At 42.6% G+C, this 11,844-nt stretch overlaps 1 protein-coding gene across 1 annotated transcript in view; it reads right to left on the bottom strand.

The window, feature by feature from the left end:
* Positions 1 to 8,771: 8,771 nt before the first annotated feature.
* LOC145658800 (uncharacterized) overlaps positions 8,772 to 11,844 on the bottom strand; it is a 9,002-nt gene continuing 5,929 nt past the window's right edge. Inside the window, exons 3-4 of the transcript XR_014124700.1 lie at positions 10,858 to 11,844; positions 8,772 to 8,932 (exon numbers count right to left, since the gene is read on the bottom strand). The exon at positions 10,858 to 11,844 is cut by the window's right edge and continues 197 nt beyond it. The gene's annotated coding sequence lies outside the window, so the exon portion shown is untranslated. The remainder of the gene's footprint in view (positions 8,933 to 10,857) is intronic.

Genomic DNA, 11,844 nt, shown 5'->3' with positions numbered 1-11,844 from the left:
CTAATGTGGAATGTGAAAGAGTTATTCTCCCTCTAAGCTAATGTTTCCTGTCCCTTGCTCAACAGGAAGTGATATCATACTCACTTACACCACTTATTTAAGATGTGTTGTAATCTGTTTGAAAATAAAATGAGTGAAAATGATTTGTTTTTCCCCTGGTGTTACCTTCACTGTTCAAAAAAGCCAAACAAAGATCTGAAAACTCAAATGACCTCCTTGCACACAAAGCTAATAAGCAACTTTACCTTTTGTCCATTCTACTGCTGTTACAGAGACTGATTCTTAGTAACTGAACCACATCAGAACATAATTTTGTCATTTTTCTAATGATCCAGATTGAATGTAAGAGACATATTCTCATATCTGCTTCCATATTGCAAAAAAAATAAAATATTCATACACAAAGGAAGTTGAAAAATTGAATATGTGTAGTTATTTGAAAAAGAGATTTTTTATGAAGGCAACATTGTAATGCTGCTCGCCCGAGTGTAGCAGGGCCAAACACACAGAATTCCTCGTTCATGAAAGACATTTATTACCATTAAACATGGACAACACAAGTGGCACTGACATACAACTACAAGGGTGAACATTATTAAACATTTAACACTAGAGATATACACTTAAATATGAAACTGTGGAAACAAACAGACGTTACGTGCTACAGCTACTGTTTACATTTACGACTCACAAAGAGACATAGCTAGTGACAATAACCAACAAAGCGAGCACACGGACAGGAGTTTAAATAGACACACAAGACTTTAACATTAAACCTTATACTCGTGTGTGCATTCCCGGGGGGCGTGGTTACAAAAACAGACACAGTACATTTGTGGATCCCCCTGCACGCGGGGGGCCGTACCACGTGACTGTAGGGGGAGGAGCGGTCCGTCACAAACATCACTTTGTTTATTCTCCAGTGACATGAATTATACAGCACTATGAAGCCTTAACTACTTACACTTATTGGAATCAGTTGCTACAAAACTCCCTTGTTTTCTGACATCCTAATAGTCAGCCTATAAGTGTCTTTAACAAGGTGTGACCTCAAAGAATAAAAAATGATCTGGTAATGGTATGATGTGGTGTTTTAACATAATGTAATCTTAGAATCTATGTTTTATGTACACAAATATATTCTAAATGCACTGTTCTCGTCTATTTGTTTATGTCTGTTTAGAAAAGCAACCTAGAAAAGGTATTTTCACTCAGTGGGTCCCACCAGTGAGACAACATGTGAAGAGTTTAACTAGCCACATGGAAATCTAACTAATATTACCTGGTCCATCTCTCTATCATTGTGATAGCCGTGGAAAAGAGAGATAGTCCAGCTAAAGTTATGTCTTCTGAAGACTGATGTCCTTAAGCAATGATGAAAAAAGAAGTGAACTGAACTTGGTACAAACAGGTTTGTGTGGTTTTACTGCAGTGAGGATGTTGGTGGACAGTCTTGTGGTTGGAAAAAATGACCAGCAATGGCATGCATGCACAGACAGATGCAAACACACTCATATGGACTCATGTAAACACACACACACGTCAATGAACTCATTCAGAAATACACACATGCAAACACACTCGTATGAACATATGTGGGCATACACACTCCAATGAACAAATACAGGCGCACACACACACACACACACACACACACACACACACACACACTCTTATGCACACATGCAGGCATACACATGCAAACACTTACATCTTGCGTACAGAATAGGATTTCATTCATGTCATTGCATTTATGCATTTTGTTTTATTTATTTTATAATTGCCTATGGAACAAGAAGTGAAACACACCAAAACACACACACACACATACTCACACACACACAAATCAGAGACAGTAGGACAATGACAGCGCCATGATTAGTCATTTATTCCTCCATGATAATTGGTTACTGAAGTGCTTGTTTGTGTATTTAGAAGATATGACAGGCTGAAATCTAATAGAAACAATGACATCATCATCATCAAGATTTATTATCAGACATGGAGCCCACAGGATTTCCCAAGAAAGAAACACCTCCAAACACACGGCCAATAAACACCACCTTCATATCCTCTCCCTCCTGTTTTCTATATGGAGACAATAGAGAATGTACTGACCAGCTGTCTCACAGTCTGCTACGGGAACCAAACTCAGACTGCAAGTCCCTAGAGAGGATTGTGAGAACAGCTGAAAACATTATCGGGGTCTCTACCCACCATCACCACCTCCTACCACAAGCTCTGCGTCCACTTGGTGTTCTGCTTTGTTAATGATTCATCTCTCACAGTCTCTCCACCCCTTTACATTAATTAATGTTAATAATCTACCATATTGTCCCTCCACAAATCTCATACTGAACACTACTGAACATAATTTTTCAGTGACAGACATGCTGAAATGCCACACACGCAGCCATTAAGCATAAATTATAGTACTATCTTTACGCAGGGTGCCCAGTGTGTCACTGTCCTTGTGCTTCATGTACTGTGTATGTATTGACTGTATTTCCTGCTTGTCCTACACTCTTCTCATAGTGTTGTGTAGTGAATTTAGTTTCTAGTCCTGTGTAATGTGCTGCAGTGCTGTTACGGTGCACCATGGACATAACATTCATTCAAATGTAAACAGCCTCACAGTTTGGTTACCATGGTTCCATGCAGTTATATATATTATATATAAACACTCTCAACTAATCATAGAAAATAAAATAAAATACTGAAAATACAGAGACAGTGTTTTGATAATTTGTTGACTGCAGTCTGTGTTCTGACCTTATTTTATCAGATGTTCTAGAGTGAAGGACCATCATCATTCAGCATCATACTTATCACTGACTGGAAAATAAAGTTGAAATGTGGTTTTGATGTGGCAAGGGGTCTGAAAATAGGTCAGGTACTGTGGACTGGTGAACATGTTGTACTGCTAAAGGTCGTGTGGTTAGGCTGCACAAAGCTGCACAGATACAGTCCTGAATCTGTGAGGTACGCTGCAGTTATGGCGGGGGAAGTAGTTCTGATGTTCACAGACATCACTATTCTATTATTTTAATAAAACGTAGGTGAAAACTACACTGCCTGGCCAAAAAAAAAAGGTCACACTCTAATATTTCATTAGACTGCCTTTGATTATGGCACGCATTCGCTGTGGCATCCTTTCCACAAGAAACCACTGAAGTTCCTTGAATTCAAATTGCTCCTTGGTGAGCAGATGATTACTCAGGTCATGTAGGAATCTCCAGTGAGAGTGAAGATGACACTCCCCACATCAAAAGTGGAAAACTCACACAAATGCAGCTCTGAGACACTATGAGGCCATCCATCTCCCAAAGATGGTGGATGAAACACATGCATCAATGTCTCGCCTGTCTGGTTGCAACAGCAAAACGTATGTGATGTGTACAAAGTGCAAGATCTTCCTCTGTGTTTAAAGACAGGGAATTGCTTTTTGAAATATCGTACTTCATAAACATAACTCCATAATATCAAAATACAAACACTAGACATACACTAGAAAAGAGTTACATATAGATTAGCTCAGCTGTTGGTATTTTTCTTCATAACTATTATGACAACTTGGTATTTTCTTTGGGATTGATTTACTGTGATTATGATTCAGTTTCATAGGTAGTGTGTTCAGATGTCCAATGTAGTGGACACATTTTAAAAAATAAAAATGTTTTCAGTATTCTCATTACCTTCCAAACAATTGGGGAAGTAAAAAAAAGTCAGATATGAAGAAGTCTTATTTTTTGGAAATTCAAACCTTCCCCTTTTTTTTGGTTAAATCCACTACATTTATAAAGATCACTTTCTTAGCTACTCATAAGATTTCCTAATGTGGGAAGCTGGATAAAATATAGAGCAATATTGTGCAAATAGCTAATCAGGAAAATCGGCCCACAGCCCGAGCTAGGACGCAGGGACACCCATGTGTCCGTGTTCAGCCAGCGGGAACCCCTCAGACAGCCTCTGACCTCACCGCCCCTGGCCGAGGACAGTGGAGGTAGAGCTGCCGGACAACCGCTGTAGCTGTGGTTAGATATTTAGACACGATACGTAACTTTAACTAATCAGCCCGTCATAAATATCTTAGCCATGTTAGCGCCTGGCCTGTATAAGAAAAGCTAGCTAGCCTAGCTAAGCTATCCTAGCCAGGAAACTGAAAGTAACGTTTACTCGGAACTCTGCTGAATATTGGTAGCTTATCTAGGTTAGTTAGACTTAAGACAACCGTGTAGCTGTCCTAATATTCATGAATATTAGCCTATGCGAGCTATCTACACAGTTAACATTGGTTTACTATATTATTAGCTAGCGCTAGCTAAACAGTTAGAAGATAACGTCCGCAGCCACATATCTGAATTAACCTTGTTCAGATGACATTGTTGTGTTAAACAAGTCACGCACGATGTCAAGTTTATGGTTAGTTAGCTATATTTATTACATTACTGTTACAGAAACACCAAACCCAAATTATTTTAGCTGGGTAGCTAACTGTTTATTATTATGCTAACTGGGCGTTTTCACACGTGTAGTTATTATTGCATTGCAACAAAAGGTCTTCACAGGTAAGGACATTGCTGCTTTTAAGAAGCACCTAAATCAACCGTTTATTGACTCAAGTTCTGCAGGAAGTAGAGGGATTGGACTGCAGATGACTGGGGTAAAGTTATTTTCTCTGATGAAGCCCCCTTCAGACTGTTTGGGACATCTGGACAAATGATTGTCTGGAGAAGAAAAGCGCAGCGCTACCATGAGTCCTGTGTCATGCCAACAGTGAGGCATCCTGACACTATTCATGTATGGAGTTTCTTCTCATCCAAGGGAATGGGTTTGCTCAAAATGTTGCCTGTGGTCAACCCTCAAAAAGAGGGTGGACAAACGCAGAAACTGTGATCAACTCCAAGCACTGATTAGGCAAGAATGGGTTGACATCAGTCAAGACCTTGCCCGGAAACTAATATCCAGCATGTCAAGGTGAATTGCAGAAGTCTGAAATGCTTAATTGTACTTCACTATACCATATAAACATCTAATAAACTGAGGCAGTAAACTTTGTGAAAACCAAAATTTGTCAGCGTCTACTTTTGTGTACGACTGCACTGCTAGTATTTGATGATAACTTCCGAAATCTCTTTCTACATGGATCTGGTTTAGAGTATCTGAAGAGTCATAATGTGTGAAGGATGGGACACTGATCAAGCACAAGCATTAGTGCAGAAGGCCTCACACTTCTTAGATTAATGTCTATAAGAGCACAAACACTCCTCTTCGTGTCTATTGATGTTGCATTATGGAAGGAGAGCCAGTGTAGGCCCGATACCTGTTGCTAATTTAGCAGAAATAGCGCTACAAGGTGAATATGGATTAAAGCATTTATATTTCATATGTAACAAGTCACAAGGCTCTAAATGTAATTTCTGGGGAACTGATGATCCCATGTAGAAATAACATGAGAAATAATCCCCACTTGTAGTAAACACTCTTGTGCGGTAAACCCCGTTTTGTGGTCGTAACATCTGATGCACGTCCCACATCCGCACTGAAGGCTTCGGCGCGAGACTACATCTTGTGTCGTCATCATCCCTAGGGGGAGGCGTTCTCGCTCCTTCATTGCACACAATGAAAATCTAAAATAAATGTGTTCTTTAGCTTAATTAAACATATCTTGGGTCTAATGCACCTAAAGAAAATGTGTGCTAAGCATATGTAGAAGAGAAAAGTCTTATTTTCTGGAAATTCAAACCTTCCCCTTTTTTTCTGTTAAATCCACTACATTTATAAAGATCACTTTCTTGGCTACTCATAAGATTTCCTATTGTGGGAAGGTGGATAAAATAGTTTCAAAGTTTGTCATGTACATAATCATACATGGTCTAACTTGCAGTGAAATGCCTTTGTGACTGTTCTGTTCGAGCTGAGGAGAGATGCAAGGATTACAATATTTGTATAACATGTATATATACACAATGTACTATATATATATATATATATATATATATATGTGTGTGTGTGTGTGTGTGTGTGTGTGTGTGTGTGTGTGTGTGTGTGTGTATATTTGTATATAGACACTGTAGAATTTCCAGTTTTTCTTACAATTTACAGTTTACAGTTATTGCAGTCTTTTTACACAGTACACAGAGTGGTACACAGAGTGGTCCCCACAGTTCATCAGTTGCCCTGATTCAGGGCCCGAATGGCCTGCGGGAAGAAGCTCCTCTTCAGTCTCTCTGTGTTGGTCTTCAGGGAGCGAAAGCACTTCCCTGACGTCAACAGAGAGAAGAGCCTATTGTTGGGATGGGTGGGGTCCTTGGTCTGGCACCACTTGTAATAGATGGTCTGCAGGTCAGGAAGTTCTGTATGAGTGATGCGCTCTGCTGAATGTGCCACCCTCTGGAGTGCTTGTCTGTCCTGCTTGGTGCTGTTCCCAAACCAGACTGTGATGTTCCCCGTGAGGATGCTCTCGATAGTGCAGGTGTAGAAGCACCTTGGAGGGCAGTCTGAAGTCTCTTAGGTGTCTGAGTTGGTAAAGATGCTGATGAGCCTTCTTTGCCAGGGAGTTGGTGTGGCAGGACCAGGACAGGTCTTGCCAGATGTGAACTCTGAGGTACCTGAAACTGTCAACTCTCTCCACTGTGGTTTCGTTGATCCTCACAGGTTGGTAGTGCCGCTCCTGCTTCTTGCTGCAGTCCACAATCAGCACCTTTGTCTTGCTGATGTTTAGGAGGAGATTACTTTCTCCTCCAGGTAGGCCCTTTCATCGTTTTCCAAGATCAGGCCCATGACAACGGTATCGTCAGCGAACTTGACAATGATGGTAGAGCTGGAAGTGGCCATGCAGTCGTGGGTGTACAGTGAGTAGAGCAGGGGGCTTAGGACACAACCCTGAGGAGCTCCAGTGCTGAGGGTGAGGGTGCATGAGATGCATTTGCCCACCTGTACTGATTGTGGTCTGTCTGTTAGGAAGTTGGAGATCCAGTCACACAGGGATGGATGCAGTCCTAGATCCCCCAACTTAGTAGTGAGTAGGGAGGGGATGATAGTGTTAAATGCTGAATTGCAGTCAACAAACAGCATTTTAACATAATTACCCCTCCCTTTGTCCAGGTGTGTCAGTATGGTCTGAAGCAGATGTGTAATTGCATCATCAGTGGAGAGATTGTGGCTGTATGCAAACTGCAGTGGGTCCATGGAGGCTGGCAGTGAAGAGGTGATGAAGTCTCTGACCAGCTTTTCAAAGCACTTCATCACAACCAATGTGAGGGCAACAGGGCGGTAGTCGTTGAGGCCGGAAGGTCGAGATTTCTTTGGGACAGGGACAATGGTGGATCACTTGAAGCCAGATGGGACGACACCGAGCATCAGGTAGAAGTTGAAGATGTCGGTGAATACCGGGGCTAGCTGGTATGCACATGCTTTGAGGACTCTACAGCAGATGCTGTCTAGTCCCTGGTCATCAGTCTGGAGGGTGGGCTCTTGTAATCCATGATTATCCGTAGTCGCTGCCACAGGAATCTAGAGCCACTCTGCTGGAACTGTGATTCTAGTTTCCTCCTGTAGTGCCACTTTGCCTCTCTCACCGCCTGTGCACTCCATATGCCCCAGACTTGTACTCATCCATGTTTCCGCTGATGATCCCCATGTTGTAGGCAGCAGTGCGAGAGTTCAGAGCCTCGCGGATGGTTTTCTCCACCCAGGGCTTCTGGTTGGGAAACATCTTGATGGTAGCTCTTGAGATCGTATCATCCACCAGTTTCCCAATAAACCCTACTACTGCCTCCGTATACTTGCTGACATCATCCGTGCTGTGCCGGAACATGTTCCAGTCTGCGGCATCCAGATCGTCCTGTAGAGTGGCCACCGATTGGTCTGTCTAGTGCGCGACCTCCCTCTGAACCGGAGTTTGCCGTTTCAGCCTTTGTTTCTATTTTGGTATGAGGAAGATGGCAGTGTGGTCCGACTCACCAAATGGTGGATGAGCTAGTGCCTTGTAACTGTCCTTGTATGAGGTGTAGCAGTGGTCTGGTATCCTATTTCCCCTGGTGGGGAAGGTTACGTGCTGGTAAAGGTTGGGCACTGCACGCTTGATGTTAGCGCTGTTGAAATCTCCAACCAGGATAAGTGCAGCATCCCGGTGTTGTACCTGAAACTGTGTGAGAGCCTCATGAAGTTCACACAGTGCAGTGTCTGTGTTGGCCTGAGGTGGGATGTACACAGTGTTGATGATGACCGAGCTGAACTCATGAGGAAGGTAGAAGGGACGAAACTTGAGGGCGAGCAGCTCCAGGTTGGCTGAGCAGGAGCGGGCAAGAGTAACAACATTGACATCGTTGCACCAGCTGTTGTTTACCATCACACACACTCCACCGCCTCTTGACTTCCCCGAATTCACCATCCTGTCCATGTGGTGAACTGAGAAGAACTCGGCTGGCTGGATAGCTTGGCTTGGTACCGCTGGGTTCAGCCATGAGTCAGTGAAGCAGAGTAGGTTGCAGTCCTGAATGTCCCTCTGGAACTTTATCCTGGCCAGGAGGTCGTCGAGCTTGTTGTCCAGAGACTGGACGTTGGCTAGCAGGATGCTAGGTAAGGGAGCTCGGTGTGCCCAAGTCCTCAGCCTGTTCCTGATGCCAGCTCGCTTTCTTCGAGGCTGTTTACTCGCATCACATCCTTTGTTCTCCCTCAGGATCTCCGTCGGCCATCTTGGGTCCGGGGTTAGAGACGGCTTGAGGTGAGTGTTATGTAGATTAAGAGAAATAAGAGCATCTCTACTGTATGAGATGCACGTTATGATGCAGAGAGGAGGGATTTAGAGATGACAGAGATAGTGAAAAGAGCGAAAAAAATAGTGAAAAAAGTGCCAGGTGTGGACGGAGCAGTCGTGACGGCAGCCGACCTCACCAGCGCCATCTTGTAATAACATCCTGGTGTTGGCCTGTTTTTTGATGAGGCAATAAATGAACAACATATGGATGTATTAGTTTTAGCTCTCAGTATTTCTTGTGTTTAAAGGGTCTTAGGCTAGTGATATATACATTCATTTTTTCTGTTATGTTGTTCTTCTATCTTTGTATGCAACTCTAAGTCTACTCCCTATCTCCTCCCTATATAAACTCTACACACCTATCCTCCCATAATCACCTCCCTATATAAACTCTACACACCTATCCTCCCATAATCACCTCCCTATATAAACTCTACACACCAGTCTCCCCTTAACCACCTCCCTATATAAACACTACACACTTGTCTACCCTTAACCACCCGCCTATATAAACTCTACACACCTATCCTCCCATAATCACCTCCCTATATAAACTCTACACACCAGTCTACCCTTAATCTCCTCCCTATATAAACTCTACACACCTATCCTCCCATAATCACCTCCCTATATAAACTCTACACACCAGTCTCCCCTTAACCACCTCCCTATATAAACTCTACACACCTATCCTCCCATAATCACCTCCCTATATACTCTACACACCTATCCTCCCATAATCACCTCCCTATATAAACTCTACACACCAGTCTCCCCTTAACCACCTCCCTATATAAACGCTACACACTTGTCTACCCTTAACCACCCGCCTATATAAACTCTACACACCTATCCTCCCATAATCACCTCCCTATATAAACTCTACACACCAGTCTACCCTTAATCACCTCCCTATATAAATGCTACACACTTGTCTACCCTTAACCACCTGCCTATATAAACTTTTATAGACTTTTTGCGTTACTTTCCTTGTCTTTGATTGTTGTAGTGTTTTTTTTACATCTGGTCTCTGATCTCCTGGGTCTGTGATTGTTGGACAGTGTTTTTGTATGTCTTGTATGCCACTTATATACTGTTTTGTCCAGTATATAGAGTCCAGTATATTTAATCACTTATATACTGTTTGCACCTCTGATAATTTTAATACCCTTCCCCATTATCTATGTAAAGGTGTTTTGAGTCCAATATATTTAATCACTTATATACTGTTTCCACCCCTGATGATTCTAATACCCCTCCGCATTATCTTTGTAAAGGTATTGTGAGTCCAGTATATTTAATCACTTATATACTGTTTCCATCCCTGATGATTCTAATACCCCTCCCCATTATCTTTGTAAAGGTGTTGTGAGTCCAGTATATTTAATCCCTTATTGTCATACCACCAGATCCCCAGACTACAATACCCAGCAACCCGTTCGTCACCCAGTCAATGATTCAACCAATCAGAGGCGTCCGATCAGATCAGTTTCACCAGAATATTGAACTCACCTTTGTCCTGATTCTTGGGGTATATAAGACTGTTTCCGACCCTAAATCATTGTGAAGTATTGCCGATAGTTTTCTAAAAACATACCGAGTGTTATTGTGGAGAGTCTTTCTGTGTACCGTACCCTTTCTTAGTGTTCCTCGTTATTGTACTTTGCCTGCCCCTTCTGGATTGTCTGCCTGGTTCTTTTGTGACTGATCTGGTTTCTGACTCAGACTGTTATGTTCTCTATGGCTTGGATTGTCCCTGTAGATGCTTTTTTTCCCTTCACCCTGGATTACTGCACAACTCCTGAAGTAAAAATAAACCAACCTACTGTTTCATACCCGCAAGCGTCTGATTTTGCTGACCCATCACACTTGCATACTGTTCCCATCCATCATGATTCTAATACCCCTCGCAGATGTTTCTTATACCCCTCCCTCCCATCCCTGCAGTCTGCTGCTCCTGCTAGCATCCCTGCTCCTCCACCACTTGTCTATCAAACACCTGCATCTGTGCTCTTTCACTGTGGTTTTCATATGTGGAAGAAAATCTGATTCAACCTCAGTTAACTAAGATACAGTGATTGTGGTTAAATACTCACAGAGCCCTTCTGCAGTTGCTCACAGCTGGGAGTCTCCAAAACCCATTTAGAGATGTTTTGTATTTCTTCATGTTCAGTTCATCCAGCACCTCCTCTGACATCTGCAGCTGGAAGGCCAGTGCTGAACACTGAGCCAGTGTGAACTTTCTGGAAGACTTGGCCTTGAGGAATTTCTGGATGTTTTCATGTAGAGAGGTGTCCTTCATTTCAATCAAGCAGTGAATGAGATTGATGTATCTCTCAGGGCTCACATTTTGTTTCTGACTCCATCCGAGGTTTGGTATTATTTTCTTGACACTCTCCGGGCTGCTTGAGTGGGTGTCAGTAGGCCGTGTAGGACTTTCTGACTGGATTCCAGGGAAATGCTATGAAGGAATTGGAGGAAGAGAGAGATCCAGCTCTCCTTTTGGGCTCTTCAAGGCTGTATTCACTGCACTTTTCAGAAAAACATCCAAGGAAAGTTCAGGAAAAGATCTGTTCCTTTCATGCAGAAAGATCTTCAGTACCACCAAAGCAGTGAAACACATAGAGAGCAGCAAAGAACTCCTGAAAGCTCAGATGTACAAAGCAGTAGATCTTCCTCTGGTGAAGTACAGATTCCTCCCTAAAGATCTCTGTGCACATCCCAGAGTACACGGAGGCCTCAGTGACATCAATGCCACACTCTCTCAGGTCTTCTTCATAGAATAACATGTTTCCCATCATCAGCTGTTTTAAAGCCAGTTCAACCAGTTTCAGAATCATGGAACTGTTGGATTCCAGATGTTTCTTTTGATCTCTTTCCTTTTCCCCCTCATACTTCTCATTCTTCATGTTTATCTAAATGTGCAGGAACTGTGTGTACATCTCAGTCAGAGTTTTAGAGATTTCTGTATCAGTTTGTTTTAGTATTTCCTGAAGCACAGCAGCTGAGATCCAACAGAAGACTGGTATATGACAGGATGTCATATGGCTTATTGTGGCTTATTGCTGTCTTTATGTGTGAGA

The sequence above is a fragment of the Electrophorus electricus genome, chromosome 1, assembly GCF_041902795.1.
Source record: "Electrophorus electricus isolate QZ-2024a chromosome 1, ASM4190279v1, whole genome shotgun sequence".
NCBI lineage: Eukaryota > Metazoa > Chordata > Actinopteri > Gymnotiformes > Gymnotidae > Electrophorus > Electrophorus electricus.
This window is presented reverse-complemented; position numbering and strand designations above follow the sequence as displayed.